Raw genomic sequence first — 17,885 nt, 5'->3', positions numbered from 1 at the left:
AGGTACAGAAGCCTGAAGATCCTCAGGGTTCAGGAACACCCACTTATTTTGAACTATTGGGTTCTTGAATTGTCATGCTGAACCCCAATCCTACTTTTGCAACAAAACAATACAGACCATCTCTTGCACTGCATGGACCTGTTTTCTAACTGTATCTTTTTGCATAAAGTTTTTTTTCATATGATCTTTTTCTTTCCAGTCTCTTGTAGAATTTATGTGCAAATTATGTAGAGTCGTAGAGTGATGCAGTGTGGAAACAGGCCCTTCGGCCCAACTTGCCCACACTGGCCAAAGATGTCCCAGCTACACTAGTCCCACCTGCCCGCGTTTGGTCCAAGAGATTCAAGATTCAAGATAGCTTTATTTGTCATCCAAATTGGACGAAATTCAGTCACCCACAGTCCAACAACAAAAGCACCAAAATAGGCAGATTACACAATAAAGCAGTGTTTTGCATGTTGTCTGATTCTGTGTGCCTGTGTTGCCACTGCAAGCAACAGTTTCATTGTACTTGTGGCTCAATGCACATAGACTCAACATGACTTGACTTTATCTTTCTGGTCAAGTTGAATTCCATAAAGTTATTTCCAATATTCAATGTTATGCCTCATCCTCCATTTTGAATCTACTTTTATGCACTATCCCTTGATTCCCTTGGTGTCCCAAAATGCATCAATCTTAGTTATTAATATACTTAACAACTGAGGATCTATCCTGAAGCAGAGAACTTCAAATACTTATAGATGGACACAATGTGCTGGAGTATCTGAGCAGGTCAGGCAGCACCTCTGGAGAAAAAGGATATGTGATGTTTCAGATTGGCACCCTTCTTCAGATCTTTCTGAAGCAGGGTCCTGACCCAAAACGTCACCTTATCCTTTTTCTCCAGAGATGCTGCCTGACCCGCTAAGTTACTCCAGCACTTTTTGTATATCTTTGGTGATAAACCAGCATTTGCAGTTCTTTGATTCTATATTCAGAGACTGATTGTCCTCTGAGAGATGGAATTTCTCCCCCTCTCAATCCTGATTGACTGATCCTATTTTGAAGACCATGCATTCTGATTCAGGACCCACCAACCAGCAATAATACCCCAATTGCATCCACCCTGTCAACGTCTTTGAAATGTTTTATGTTCAATGAGATCGCCTCTCATTCTTCCAAGCCCAGACAACACAATCCTATACATGCTCATTCCTTACTATTTTGTCACAAAATAAATGAACTTTCCAAATGTTGCTGGCTTCTAATGAATCATTATTAAAAAACCTATTAAAAAACATGAATTCGCGCATCCAATCCTCAAATTCCATCAAGTGGAATAATGATTACCATGTACCCTTTTATTGCTATTCCCAGCTGATATTGTAATTATCATAACGTTCAGAACTTAAACCAAATGCAAGATGAAAGAACATCTAAGTAAGCAACTTATTGTAATGTTTCAAATTATTCACAATAAAAATAAGGCAATCATATGGTTTGTAAGTTACACACAGTTGGGAATTAAATGCAATAGTTTTGAACCAGTTTGACAGCAAAAGTCTCAGATATTTCAGGAATAATTTTACTCAGTTTATATTCTAACTAAAAAAAAGAATGGACTGTTTTTAATGGAGAAATTAATCAGAGATTTGGACAGAAACAGGCAAGTAAATAGTTTTATTTTATTTTTGTAAACTCTAATATGTGAGCCACAATAATGCATCAATTTCTACTCCCATCTCAGGATTTTAACTTCATTAAAATACTTTTATAGGTGTTTGAAAATATATTCAGATTTTTTCCACAAAGTTTTAAGATAAAGGTGAGGAAAGGCAGATCTTGAAACCTTATTTATTCCATTAAAGTATCCTGCATTATGTTTTATAATTTCATGGTTTCATGTATGATATGAAAATACAAATGAAAATACAGACAATGTGTTCTGAAAAATTCTGCCAATCCTAATTTTATTAGAGGAACACGCCAGTATATACTATAAGTTATGTCATTGTGTAACACACACAGAATGCATCCCCATCACTCCTTTGCAGCTCCTTCCGAAACTCACGGTAAGTGCATAAGCAGCTTTTACACTAGTTATTAATAAGGCATCAATTGTTACTTTAAGTTCATTATTCATTATTATAGTGGTGCAGAGACCATGCAGATGAAAGCTTACCTTGGCTCATCAGTTTGAACACACCATTCGGAAAGGGATTGGCGGGATGGAAGCTGAGAGGTTGTTTCCTCTGGCCTGAGAAGTGAGAAAAAGGGACCAAATTCTCATGATAAGGAAATTGCCTATTTGGTGGTGGTCATGAGTGTATATTCCCATGGCAAAAATGCTGGACCTTGACAGTTCATAAGGGACTGGTTTAGATCAGCCATCACTGACCACTCATTCTCCACCCTGCAATCTCTGACTTCCCGCGGTCGACAGTCGATGAGAGCATGGGGGGAACCGCCGTGAGGGTGGGAGGGGAAGATCATTGGAGGACCCGGGGTCGGGGGACCACCATGAGGGAGAACAATGTACAGAGGGGGGGGGAGGGGGTGAGAAGAATGGACAATGGGGACCTGGTATGGGGGAACTGCTGTGGGGGAGGGGGGGAAGAACAAAGGAGGAGCCAGCGTACTTTGTAGATGGCCGCTATTTGTATACATTGGGTATGCAAGCAAAGAATTTCACTGGGCCTTGTCACATATGACAATAACGTATTCCATTCCATTCCCTTCTCAGCCATCAGATTGAAGTTGTGAATCAAGACTTGATAACATTATCTGCATATCTAAAGTTGGACCTCATCTCCCTTGGTCAGGTGTCTCAAATGATCAGGTTAACATGCGGACACTGGGTTCAGAAAGCAGGTGGTTCTCTCTAACCAGCCTTCAGTTTAGTTTCCATGTAATGGAGGAATTATCATTCTGAAACAGAACATTTCTTTATTCAGTGTAAGAAGATAAATATATAAATTAATTTCTCTCATCTAACAAACTTGAAACTTTTGCATAATACTTGCATCTGACTAAGTAGAGCTTACATGTCCAAAAAAACATCAATTTGAAGAAAGATCATGGTTTTCATCAGAAAGCAAAAGGCATTTGTGCAAAGATGTCTCTTTCTTACAATCATAGTCAGCCCCAAAATCCCAATATCAAGACAATCTAACTTTGCATTAATTGAGAAAAGGGGACGTCAATCGGTAATGCTATTCAGTTATCAGAGTATTCATTTTTTTTCAATCTCAGGATCAAAATCACCATCACAGTACATGTTTATAGTTAGCCCACAGCATCATGTAGATTATTAACCACACCAAGGCATAGAATTTCAACAGCAAATTGTTTCATGCTTGTACATAGATTGAGAGGAAAGGAAGGGGGTATTTATGGAGGACATTGTTTGAGACTTTATGTTGAGGAAGTAAGTCATCTCATGTCACCAAGCTGCACCACCATCGTGTTAGGAACGAATCAGCTAAGTTGGTCAAATCACAAATAATTTATGCATTGAGATTCGTCGCCATCTGTTCCCAGGTCTACGCATATTGTTCATCCATTATAAACATGGCATTTAAATGATAATTTTGTGTCACTGGAAGTTTGTTGCTTCACAGATGACTGCCGCTTCCTGCAGCAGTCAATTTTCTAATTCAAATAGTCAGTTAGCATGTAAAAGCTAAACATTGTTCATGCTGCAGATATTAAACGGAAACAAAAATATATCGGAAATATTCAGAAAAAAAACAATAGACAAAGAAGCAACTTTAATGATTTGAGTGGGTGATCATCAGGTTCCTGATAATAGCATCTTTTGTACTGTTGGACAGGAACATGCTGAAGGTCAGCCAGTGGCTCATTGAAAACAGGCGGCTGGATGTGAGTGGGCAGGACTTGTGCAGTTCTGTAAAGACATCGGGAATACACTGGAGATATGTACACATCTGCACCTATGCGCTTTCTCTTAATTTCAAAAGTAAAAAATATTCCCAAAAATGTAAGGAATACAAGAAATAGGGCAACACAATGGTGCAGTGGTAGAGTTGCTGCCGTACAATGCCAGAGACCCTGATTCAATCCTGACTACGGGCACTGTCTGTACAGAGTTTGTACGTTCTCCCTGTGACCGCGTGGGTTTTCTCAGGGTGCTCTGGTTTCCACCCACACTCCAAAGATGTACAGGTTTGTAGGTTAATTGGCTTCAGTAATATTGTAAACTGTCGCTAGTGTGCAGGACAGTGTTTGTGTACGGGGTGATCACTGGTCAGCACAGACTCGGTGGGCCGAAGGGCCTGTTTCTCTAAAGTCAAAAGTCTAAAGTGTAAAACAATGCATGGCTTTCTTTATATTTGTAGACTTGTTTTAATCTATACATTTATAATGTTATTGGGACCCTATGTTTACAGCGTTTGCACATTCAATGTACAAGGCACCATTGCCACTCACGTGGCCAAGTTGGATGATACCAAGATCACGTGTTGAAGGGGTTTTACACAGGACCTAGTCCCTCAATATCTCTTGGCACCACTTGCCTTTGCATTGGCTGCACCAAGCTTCAGTACATTCACTGTGGGTGAGATGCCAACTGTGTTTAAAGAATTTGAAGGGGGAGGGATCTCCCATTGCCAGTCATTTGGGGTCCTGGTGCCTCATGGCAAGTTCAGGCATTGAGGGATTCTGCCAAATGGTTTTGACAGTATGATCAGGAAACCATCCCATTCAGCCCATTGTGACCTTCTCCTACATGACCTGTAGGATGTTCCATGTTGACCACTGTCTAATAGACTTGAGGAGAGGTAGGACGTTAGCATGTAGTATATGTAAGCTTATCCTTACATATCTTGGATCTATGCACACACAAAGTAGGCCATCAGGTTAGGTCAAGGTTTGGTATAATTTCACCCCAGTTTTCTGGGGTGGTGTATCCCCGTGTGAAATGGAAAATGGCTTAGGTGAGTGCAACAGGGAAGAAGCAGAATATGGGACACAGCAGAACTATGTACAACAACACTGAGAGCACCTCATATCTGATCATTGCTTCTTGTCCACCATCGAGAAGGAACAACAGCCCCATTTTTGGTTAACCTTGGCTATCTGATTCAGCTTCTTTTTGTTGTACACCTCAGCCCCTCCGTACCAGATTCCCAGTATCTTTAGATGACAAGATTTGATGGTGAAGCGTTCAGCGGGCTAGATGGACCAGTTGCTGACGAGAATGCCCCCCCTCTTGCAGTGGCTGGCTAAGGCTAGCTTAAAACGGTCGCAGATGCCCATAGATGCAAGAACACCGACCTTGGATCCAAGCAGAAGGATGGTGACATTGTCTGTGTACAGAGACTTTGACCTGGGCCTCCTCACTACCTGGCATCATCACCCATCTTGTGCCCCTGTCCATCCCGATGACTTCAGCGAAGGATTTGATGAACCACAAACAAAGGGGAGAGTGGACAACCTTGCCTTGCTCTTCCATTGGTTGCACCAGTGAATCCAAGGGAATTCTCTTTGTTCTGTATGTTGGAGACACAAGGCTCTTCAGATGCTGGAATCTTGAGCAAAACACAAGGTGCTGGAGAAACTCATGAGGTCAGACAGCATCTGTGGAGGGAATAGGCAGACAGCGCTTCTTCAGTCCAGACCTGAAACATTGTCTGTCCATGCCCTCCACAGATGCTGCCTGACCCTCTGACTTCCTCCAGCACTTTGCATTTTGTTCAGTATGTTACACAGCAAGAGGATTCTTTGCTTTGGACCAGTTTAACTCTGGCCATAGTTGGTTCATTCAGCTCAACTCCATTTATTTGAATTAGATCATTATACCATTAAAAGCGAGCCTAGGTAGATTTACTTTTCTTTATTTTAAAGTATATTCATACTTTAATTAGTTATTTATTAATTTACATTTTTTAAAATATGTTATTTTTTAAAATATGTTATCTTTCTACCTGTATATTTACCTGAATGTCCATTCATCTACCCATCCTTTTACTTATTTATCTGTCTATCTATCTGTTTAATTACTCATTTATCCGTCTGTTCATCTACCTATCTATTCATTGATCTATTTATGTACTTAATTGTTTTGAGCTGATTTCAAATGTCTCTGATCATCAAAAGGCCACTGGGGATTCTGTAAACGTTGCCTTAAGTTCCCAATACGTGTGTCCTGGTGGTTGCTCAAGAGCCCAATGCACCCCATTGGAAAGGAAGGGCCATGGTGACGATGAAGGCAGGACATTAGGACGAGCACACCAATGTAAATTTATTTTGGTGCACTGGGCTAATGTGGGCGGTGATCAGAAGCAGAAGCCAGCATCAGTGCATTCAGGCCCACTGCTATTTCTGTTACAGAAACTGTACCTACACTACAATTTGAAGACGTTCTTTTCATTTGAAATAAATTCCATTTCCCTCCATTCCCTTTCTGTGACCTTTCTGGTCTTTGAAACAATGCGTACATCTGTCCTCCCTGCGCCCAACTAGGTTAGTACATAAACATTAGTGCTTTGAAAGGAATATCAAACCTCCATGCTACTATCTCACATTACCAGACAGGAGTCAGATCTCGCATTTAACAGGCAAGACATTCCAGCGCGGTGTGTCATTCCATGTAGATAAACATTACCTTGACTCGCAGCATTTAGTTAAAGAAAGATAGTGAAATGGAAAGATTTTTTGATTGTTGATTTGTGTAACGGATAAGACAGCTCACACTCATATTTGAAGTTCATTTACAATTTTGTTAAAAGCAGGAAGCTATAGATATAATCCCCTATGTTGCTAAAAGGAAAGTAAGATCAGTATCAGTTCCCTTGATGATTAAAAGGCAGATAGAGTCTTTAATATTAAAGGCTTGCAAGTAGGGGGAGAAATTGTTCGCGATAAATCAAGTCAATGTCAAAATCTGCCATTGTAATTTAATTGAAGCAATGAATATTGACTTCAGGTTTTGCATCTGCAAGTACTTTGTGGGGATAATATGTATTTGCATGGTTTGATCTTCGCTCTATTTGAAAGAACAGTATACCATTGGAAGTTGAAAGCTGCACAGACAGCAGGGGCAAAAAGCATTACTGCTTCTCCGATGTAAAAACGGGGGGAAACAAATGTGGATCTCAAAAAAGAGACTGTACTTGAGAGTGAACAGCAAGATCATTAGGCCTTTGCACCTCCCCCATGACCCCTCCCAGTGGTTTTATGACTAAGTATCGAGATACAAGAGGCTGCAGGTTTTGCAATCCGGAATGAAAACCAAAGTGTTGGAGGCACTCAATTGTCACGCAGCTTTTGTGGAGGCAAAGGAATTGCAGATGTTTTCAGGTCGAGACCCTGCATCAGGGCCGAGAGTGTAGAGAGACGAAGGCCAGTATAATAGAGGAGAGAGGAAGGGGTGAGGCAGACTGGTCAGCGAAAGGTGGAACCAGGTGAGGAGAAAGATGATGAACAGATGGAGCCAGCTTGGGGAGGGAGGTGGTGGAGTTAAGAGACAGTGGGTGATAGGTAGAGATAGATAAGGGGAGGGAAAAAAAGGGACAGATGGATCAGATGGGGAGTGGAGAGGGAGGAAGTAGAGATAGATCGGGACGGTGGTCAGTGGAAACAAAAAGCAAGAGATTTTGGAATCTGAAAGGTCAGGAAGATGATGTGCAACCAGATAGAGAAGGAATGATACCTCTGTCCTCTCCCCCACCTGGCTCTCTCTGCCTCCTTTAACCTCTTTCTTTATCTGTCTCTACCTGTCACCCATTAGCTACTGTGTCCCAACTCCAACCCTCCCTCTCCCCCAACTGGCTCCATCTGCCCATTGTCCCCCTCCTCATATCTCCTGCCTGCCCCTGCCTCCCCTCTCCCTCACACCTCTTTACACTGGCCATCGCCTCTCTCCACTCTCGGTCCTGATGCAGGGTCTCAACCTTGAATGTTGACTATCCATTAGCTTCCACAACTGCTTCTTGGTGCACTGAGTTCCTCCAGCAGTTTGTTTTACAGCCAACTTTATCGGACAATATGGTCTGCCTGGAAAATTATTCTCAGTCATTGTTGGTGTACGTACTATAGAGAGTCGAGAACATGTTGTGTTCACCTTTGAAATTCATTCTATTGATTTCACCTCAAACCTTATGAAAGATAGACATAGTAATATAACTCCTTTGCCACTTCAAGTTGTACCAAAGAGCTTTGCAGCATATGATGACTTTTTAAATTCGATAACTCCTGTTATGTGAGTGTGTGCAAAAACCTTCCATCAGTAGCAGTTTGAACATCCATAAATTCTACAGGTGAGTGGAAATAAAATAAGATATAGCAGACGCAAAACCTAAAAATGCTTGAAACACTCAGTGAGTCAGGAACGATTTGTGGTGGGTAAAGCAAGCAGAAGACCTTTGTTAAAACTGGGAAAGGGAGCAAATAATTTAGTTTAAAAACTTTCAGAGCCATTATCAAATTCAGGTCCAAGAGATAACAGGTCACTTTAGAGTCATAGAGTCATAGAGTGATACGGCGTGGAAACAGGCCTTTCAGCCCAACTTGCCCACACCAGCCAACATGTCCCAGCTACACTAGTCCCACCTGCCTGCGTTTGATCCATATCCCTCCAAACTTTTCCTATCCATGTACATGTCTACAGCAACTTTCTTAAATGTCGGGATAGTGCCTGCCTCATCTATCTCCTCTGGCAGCTTGCTCCATACACCCACCACCTTTTGTGTGAAAAAGGTTACCCCTCAGATTCCTATTAAATCTTTTCCCCTTCACCTTGAACCTATTCCTTGTGTTCCTCGATTCAGCTGGTCTGGGCAAGACACTCAGTGTATCCATCTGATCTATTCCTCTCATGATTGTCTACACTTTCGGGGAAGCTGCCAACACCTGACCTGAGAATATCAACCTGCCAATCCAGGAGATCAAAATGCTGTGCCCACTTGTGGCACAATGGTGCATAGAAACATAGAAACATAGAAAATAGGTGCAGGAGTAGGCCATTCGGCCCTTCGAGCCTGCACCGCCATTCAATATGATCATGGCTGATCATTCAGCTCAGTAGCCTGTACCTGCCTTCTCTCCATACCCCCTGATCCCTTTAGCAAAAAGGGCCACATCTAACTCCCTCTTAAATATAGCCAATGAACTGGCCTCAACTACCTTCTGTGGCAGAGAATTCCACAGACTCACCACTCTCTGTGTGAAGAAATGTTTTCTCATCTCGGTCCTAAAAGACTTCCCCCTTATCCTTAAGCTGTGACCCCTGGTTCTGGACTCCCCCAACATCGGGAACAATTTTCCCGCATCTAGCCTCTCCAACCCCTTAAGAATTTTATATGTTTCTATAAGATCCCCTCTCAGTCTTCTAAATTCCAGCGAGTACAAGCCCAGTCTATCTAGTCTTTCCTCATATGTAAGTCCCGCCATCCCAGGGATCAATCTGGTGAACCTTCTCTGTACTCCCTCTAAGGCAAGAACGTCTTTCCTCAGGTTAGGAGACCAAAACTGCACACAATACTCCAGGTGCGGTCTCACCAAGGCCCTGAACAACTGCAGCAGAACCTCCCTGCTCCTAAACTCAAATCCTCTTGCTATGAATGCCAACATACCATTCGCTTTCTTCACTGCCTGCTGCACCTGCATGCTTGCTTTCAATGACTGGTGCACCATGACACCCAGGTCACTTTGCATCTCCCCTTCTCCCAATCGGTCACCATTCAGGTAATACTCTGCTTTCCTGTTCTTGCCGCCAAAGTGGATAACCTCACATTTATCCACATTATATTGCATCTGCCATGCATTTGCCCACTCGCCTAATCTATCCAAGTCACTCTGCAGCCTCTTAGCATCCTCCTCGCAGCTAACACTGCCACCCAGCTTCGTGTCATCCGCAAACTTAGAGATGTTGCATTCAATTCCCTCGTCCAAATCATTAATATACACTGTAAATAACTGGTGTCCCAGCACTGAGCCTTGCGGTACCCCACTAGTCACTGCCTGCCATTCCGAAAAGGACCCGTTTATTCCTACTCTTTGCTTCCTGTCCGCCAACCAATTTTCTATCCACCTCAACACTGAACCCTCAATACCGTGTGCTTTAAGTTTGTACACCAATCTCCTATGTGGGACCTTGTCGAAGGCCTTCTGAAAGTCCAGATATAACACATCGACTGGTTCTCCCTTATCCACTCTACTAGTTACATCCTCGAAAAATTCTATAAGATTCGTCAGACATGATTTGCCTTTGGTAAATCCATGCTGACTTTGTCCGATGATTTCTCCACTTTCCAAATGTAATGCTATCACATCTTTAATAACTGACTCTAGCATTTTCCCCACTACCGATGTTAGGCTAACTGGTCTATAATTCCCCGTTTTCTCTCTCCCTCCCTTTTTAAAAAGTGGGATTACATTAGCTACCCTCCAGTCCTCAGGAACTACTCCAGAATCTAAAGAGTTTTGAAAAATTATCACTAATGCATCCACTATTTCTGAGGCTACTTCCTTAAGCACTCTGGGATGCAGCCTATCTGGCCCTGGGGATTTATCTGCCTTTAATCCATTTAATTTACCTAACACCACTTCCCGACTAACCTGGATTTCCCTCAGTTCCTCCATCTCTTTAGACCCCCGGTCCCCCGCTATTTCCGGCAGACGGTTTATGTCTTCCTTAGTGAAGACAGAACCAAAGTATTTGTTCAATTGGTCTGCCATCTCCTTGTTCCCTATGATCAATTCACCCGTTTCCGACTGCATGGGACCTACATTTGCCTTAACTAATCTTTTTCTCTTGACATATTTATAAATGCTTTTGCAGTCTGTTTTTATGTTCCTTGCCAGTTTTCCCTCATAATCTATTTTCCCTTTCCTAATTAAGCCCTTTGTCCTCCTCTGCTGGACTCTGAATTTCTCCCAGTCCTCTGGTATGCTACTTTTTCTGGCTAATCTGTATGCTTCATCTTTTGTTTTAATACTATCCTTGATTTCCCTTGTTAGCCACGGATGCACTACCTTTCCTGGTTTGTTCTTTTGCCAAACTGGGATGAACACTTGTTGTAGTTCATCCATGCGACCTTTAAATGCCTTCCATTGCATGTCCACCGTCAACCCTTTCAGCATCAATCGCCAGTCTATCTTGGACAATTCACGCCTCATACCCTCAAAGTTACCTTTCCTTAAGTTCAGAACACTTGTTTCTGTATCGACTTTGTCACTCTCCATCCTAATGAAGAACTCTACCATATTATGATCACTCTTGCCCAAGGGGCCTCGCACAACAAGACTGCTAACTAACCCTTCCTCATTACTCAATACCCAGTCTAGAATGGCCTGTTCTCTCGTTGGTTCCTCGACATGTTGGTTTAGAAAACCATCTCTCAAACATTCCAAGAAATCCTCTTCCTCAGCACCCCTGCCAGTTTGGTTCACCCAATCTATATGTAGATTGAAGTCACCCATTATAACTGCTGCGCCTTTAGTGCATGCATTTCTAATTTCCTGCTTGATGCCATCCCCAACCTCCCTACTGCTGTTAGGTGGCCTGTACACAACTCCCACTAGCGTTTTCTGCCCCTTAGTGTTTCGTAGCTCTACCCATATCGATTCTACTTCCTCCAAGCTAATGTCCTTCCTTTCCACTGCTTTAATCTCCTCTCTAACCAGTAACGCTACCCCACCTCCTTTTCCTTTCTGTCTATCCCGCCTGAATATGGAATATCCCTGGATGTTGAGCTCCCAGCCTTGGTCACCCTGGAGCCATGTCTCCGTAATCCCAACTATATCATAATCATTAATAACTATCCCCACATTTAATTCATCCACCTTATTACGTATACTCCTTGCATTGAGACACAAAGCCTTCAGGCTTGTTTTTACAACTCTCTTACCCCTTGTACGATTATGTTGAAAAGTGGCCCTTTTTGATTTTTGCCCTGGATTTGTCTGCCTGCCACTTTTACTTTTCACCTTGCTACCTGTTGCTTCTACCCTCATTTTACACCCCTCTGTCTCTCTGCTCCAGCTCCCATCCCCCTGCCACATTAGTTTAAATCCTCCCCGACAGCACTAGCAAACACTCCCCCTAGGACATTGGTTCCATTCCAGCTCAGGTGCAGACCGTCCTGTTTGTACTGGTCCCACCTCTCCCAGAACTGGTTCCAATGTCCTAAAAATTTGAATCCCTCCCCCTTGCACCATTTTTCAAGCCACGTATTCATATGAAATATCCTCCTATTCCTACTCTGACTAGCAGATCTTGTAGATCTGCTGCCTCACAGCGCCAGAGGCCCAGGTTCCATCCTGAGCACGGGTACAGTCTGTGCAGAGTTGACACACTCTCCCTGTAAATGCATGGGTTTCCTCCAGGTACTCCGGTTTCTTCCCACATCCGAAAGACAAGTGGGTGTGTAGGTTAAATGATCTCCACAAATTGCCCTTAATGTGTAGGGAGTGGATGCAAAAGTGGAATAACATAGAACTAGTGTGAACAGTTGATTGATGGTCGGCGTGGACTCAGTGGGTTGAATATCCCTTTTGCATCTCTAAACTTGACTAAACTTGACTAAGCTAGTGCAGACTATGACTTCAATTCTCCTCCTGCTTACCTTATTGAACTTGTCTCTGGCCTCCACCGGAAGCTCCTACCACAGCACCTCAACACTGCTGTAACATGCTGATCAACTCCACCTTGGATAAACTGTTGACTACACCTCACAATTGTAGCAAAAGCAATAAGTATTTCCAACCTTTCAACCACCAATTAAAGGCCTGTTGTCATTAAATTGTTTGCTCAAGGCACTTGAACACATTTGTACTAAACACCATAGTTACACGTTCGACCTGGCGTGAAGTTGTGATGCTGGGGTCGGTTTAGCTCCCCATCTGCTCCCAAACAATCTTCTTTCGAGGGTTAAAATTTCCATTGCCAACATTTGCAATGGAAAGTTGCTCCTTAAAATAAATGATTCCAAAGCAGGTAAAATTGTAAATTGGCATTTTCACTGAATAATGATAGGCAATAAGATAAAATAATGATAGGCAATAAGATAAGTAATAAAATATTTATATTTTAAATGGAGCAATCAAATGCATGAGAAAATCAATACCATTTGACAATAACCCTTGGCCAGCAACAAAATATATCAAACACTAGAGACTGCAGTTGGCTGGAATTTTGATATAAAAAGTTAGCTGCTGGAGGAATTAATTGAATCAGGTAGCATCGACAGAGAGAAGTGGACTGATGATGTTTTGGGTCAGAAGGGAGACACAACATGCTGGAGTAACTCAGCGGGTCAGGCAGCATCTCGGAAGAGAAGGAATGGGTGACGTTTCGGGTCGGAACCCTTCCTCAGATTGCCGAAGTAGAGGAGCAGAGGTTGGAAATGTCATTTGAGAAATTAGTTTCATTGTCTAGTTTAGCCTGCTCAACAATTTCCTTGTGTCAAAATCAAAAACCAAAACACTTTAAACTCTGAAGTTTTAATTTGGGAATAATTTACGGGCCAAGTGAAAAAGCTTACGATGATAAAAATATTGTTTGATTGTTCATAGGTTGAACTCATTTAAAGAGTTTTGTTCTGATCCAAATTTGAATGCCTTGGTAACATCTATCATCTAGCTCGAGTCCATGTCCTTCAGGGGAAGAAAAATGAGACTTATCTTGAGAAACAGTAATTTGTGGATAATTATAAATTGTAAGTGTTGGAAATAGCAATTAGATGGCCTGTGCGGAGAGAGAAACAATGTTAATTTTTCATGTCAGAAACTAAAGCGATATTAGAAATTAATAGGTTAGAATTAAACAGATTAGAGAGAACCAAGATAAATTTTAAATCAATTAATTTTCATCCAGACCTCTTATACCTGATGGTTTTAAGCTTGCACATTACAGCTACTCGTGTAAACGAATGCTTTGAAAGATCCTACCCTTGTCTCACACATTTTTAGTTTTATCTCGAAGATAAACACAAAATGCTGGAGTAACTCAGCGGGCCAGGCAGCATCTCTGCAGAGAAGGAATAGGTAATGTTTCGGGTCGAGACTGCATTATCTCATTGGAAGTTTCACTCAAAACAAACCTCAGAATTAGTGTTTCAGCATGAACGATTGTCATTCCTGGCTTTTCAGTATGACATTTATGCAATTCTGTCCGTGAAGTAAAAAAACAGGTTAGCTCTCTTTGGCTATATATACCCAAAGAATATATAAGCAAATTTTCTTCTTAGGAAACTTCAATTATGTTCACATAATGCATAATTATTTTCATCATATCATATCATATCATATCATATATATACAGCCGGAAACAGGCCTTTTCGGCCCACCAAGTCCGTGCCGCCCAGCGATCCCCATACATTAACACTATCCTACACCCACTAGGGACAATTTTTACATTTACCCAGCCAATTAACCTACATACCTGTACGTCTTTGGAGTGTGGGAGGAAACCGAAGATCTCGGAGAAAACCCACGCAGGTCATCATTGTTAGTTTAATTGAAAAGTTGTCAACAGTAATTTGTACTGTTCAAAATTAGTCGATGAATTGACACGATTTGCGACCTTGTATGTTATTGCTACGCATAGTTTGATTCTTGGATATCAATCGATTGGAAATCTGCATCCAGTGGGACTGCTGTACGCAATTTCAGTCTGATCCAAATTGTCCTGTGTCCATTTGATTTATAATCATCCCAATGTCTGGATTGTCTCCAACATTCTCAGAGACGAAGACGATGATGATGATGATTGAATGAATCCTGCAGATAAAACAATGAGTCGAGGAAGGGGTTGCTGAAATTGTTTCCATGACCATTTCGGAAAGTGTTTGATTTCCTTTTTAATTGATTTCAAAAGAAATACAAATCAGTGTGTGTGACATGTATTTTTGATTTGCATTTAGCTTCAAATGCAACTTGCCAGCTTCATGCAACTTGCAAAGATCAATCCACTCCCCTCAACAAACTGATAGGCTGTAATAGATTTGCCGAATACCCTCCCCAAACAAAACAAGGCTTCGTTTTGTTTGAGGAGGGCATTTTCTCCTCCTGTAGGCAATCTAATTCGCGATCAACGCGATCGCGACGGGCCAGCGGCACTGGTCGAGCCTTCATAAATTTCGGTGGTACAGCCGGGTCGATGTAGATGTCGACTTTGACGCCCTTGAGCATCCCGAGTTCCGCTTTGAAGAGGTCACCATATGTGGAGAGGAGGCTCTGCAGGCATTGAGTGGAGTGGATTGATCTTTGCAAGTTGCATGAAGCTGGCAAGTATCTATGGTAACTGCTTGGCGATCAATGCTTATTGGGCATGCTGTATTTTCTTGATAAAAAATAAACAAGGCTTCTTGGTGGCTTAATAGCTGAATTCATTTTAAATTATCTGCAAAGAAATTGTTCACAAACAAGAGGTTACCTGGTTTTTGTAGGCCATTCAGTAATCTCTACCATTTTGATAAATATTACAACTTTTTTCTTTAAAAACCAGATGGCCTCTGGGTTTCTGTTAGAAATGCTCAGCTTTAATTAACAAAAGTAAATCCAAAAGGAACCCATATTTGATAATGAAGATCGTTCCTCTATGCCTGAACCAAGTTCACTCTGTACCGAATCCATGGCAATTTTTCTGTTTGAAGAGTACTTGTCAAAATAAGAAACTGCCAGTTTAAAACAGCCGTGGAAACATACTTAAAGTTCGCAAATAAAAACTTATTTTCACATTTGAAGCACTCTGCCATGAATTATTGATGCACATTCATAACTTATTCTTGAGAACAAGTGTCTTGAGGTTTCCTGGGTAATGTTATTCCCTCAGCTGGAATAAACATAAAACATGGTCTGACAGCTCCCCCTGGCTCCTCCAGCGAGCTCCTCCAGTAAATGAAGATTGGTGGATGGTGGGAAAAATCACAAACTGATCGTATGTATGTAGGAATGTATCCTTAAAACATTACCTCTAATTAATGAATCATTAATGCATAACACATATTTGATCTTCATTGAAAAGCTGAAATTTAAAAAAACCTTTGTTAAATACTCAGCATGTCAGGGAGTAGGTATGGAGCAAGAAATAGAGTTAAGGTTTCAATGATCCTTTATTTGCAAAACATTCATTTTTCTCGAAATTAATACAATGGATGTCAATTAAATAGTTATCAATTACAATGTTTATGGCAATTGTAAAAGGAGAGATGAGGCATGAGGAATGGAATGTGAGTATGATATTATGGATGAAGTGGTTTTAGAATAGAGATGTTAACTGGAGAGTATCAGTGGCAAAATATACGAGCCGCTATTAGACAGAGAATTAATGCAGCTCAGAGAAAAAATCTTAACGTGATAACACATTAATCTGACTTCATTGATTTACAGTTAGAGTCATAGAGCTATACAGCACAGAAACAGGCCCTTCATCCATTTCATCCACGCACCATTTTCTAACTAAGCTAATCATCGTCCATATCCCTCCAAACCATTCCTATCCACTTACATGTGCAAATGTCTTCTAAAGGTCATAATTGGACCCGGCTCCACCATTTCCTCTGGCAGATCGTTCCTAACGTGCACCAACCTCTGTGTGGAAAACTTCCCTGTTAGGTCCCTTTTAAACCTTCCCTCTCTCACTTCAACCAATGTTCTCTAAGACCTTACCTACGTCCAACATGATTTTACAAACCTGTAACCTCAGCACCTCACCAGGGATGTTCCAGGGAAAGAGGTCCCAACTTATCCACTATCTCCTTCCAACTGAAACCCTCCATACCTAGTAAAACGGTTGTAAATCTTTACTGAACTCTTTCCAGTTTAATGGCATTCTTCCTATAGCAGGAAGGGCAGAACTTCACATCGGGAACCTAATGTGGCCTTACCAATGTTTGTACAGCTCTAATATGATGTCTCAACTCTTGTACTTAATACCCTGACTGATGGAGGCGTGCGTTTCAAATGCCTTCTTCACCACCCTGTCAACATGTATTGCCATTTCATGGAACTATGTGTCTGCACCCCAAGATCTCTCTGTTCCACAACATTCCCAGGGCCCTACTGTTCACTGGGCAACAGTTGTCTTTCCACACAATTAATTGCTATGAATAATATTGACAGTATCAGCATGACCAATGCTGGTGTTCATTTTGACAAAAAGGAAGATTTGTGATTCAGGGGGCTGAATTTATTTTCCACAACATGTTGCTAGATCTTCATCTAGATCTTCATTGGTGTGATATCCAAAATGTACTGCAAGAGTCTAGTGGGGCATAATGAAGCCAAAAATGGTGGTTGAGAGATACTCTGGACTGGGAAAACCACTATCTGCTAGCTAATCTTGGTACTGCAACAGATTTACTCGGGTTCTTTTCAAAGATTTCCTGAGGCCGGGATTGCAACAGGGATTATGCAGACTCTGCCAAAGGTGCACCGATCTTTTTAAATGTATCCCTGAATTCTCTGTGGAATTCTCTGCCTTCTGTGGAATTCTCTGCCTCAGAAGGCAGTGGAGGCCAATTCTCTGAATGCATTCAAGAGAGAGCTGGATAGAGCTCTTAAGGATAGCGGAAGCAGGGGGTATGGGGAGAAGGCAGGAACGGGGTACTGATTGAGAATGATCAGCCATGATCACATTGAATGGCAGTGCTGGCTCGAAGGGCCGAATGGCCTCCTCCTGCACCTATTGTCTATTGTCTATTGTCTAAGAATGAGTTGTAACTCCCTCTTCTAATAAACAGCAAATGTCTAATCAACAGTGGCATAGTGGATACCAAGGAAGTTGAGAGGTTACTTTGTCGAACAAGTATTGGTATATACTGTGTGTATTGTATCCGCTGTTCCAGATGACAACTTCTCTACATCGGCGAGACCAAGCGCAGGCTCAGCGATCGTTTCGCTCAACACCTTCGCTTCAGTTCACCTTAACCAACCTGATC

The sequence above is a fragment of the Rhinoraja longicauda genome, chromosome 20, assembly GCF_053455715.1.
Source record: "Rhinoraja longicauda isolate Sanriku21f chromosome 20, sRhiLon1.1, whole genome shotgun sequence".
Classification (NCBI taxonomy): Eukaryota; Metazoa; Chordata; class Chondrichthyes; order Rajiformes; family Arhynchobatidae; genus Rhinoraja; species Rhinoraja longicauda.
The sequence above is the reverse complement of the archived record's forward strand: the minus strand, read 5'-3'. Positions refer to the sequence as shown.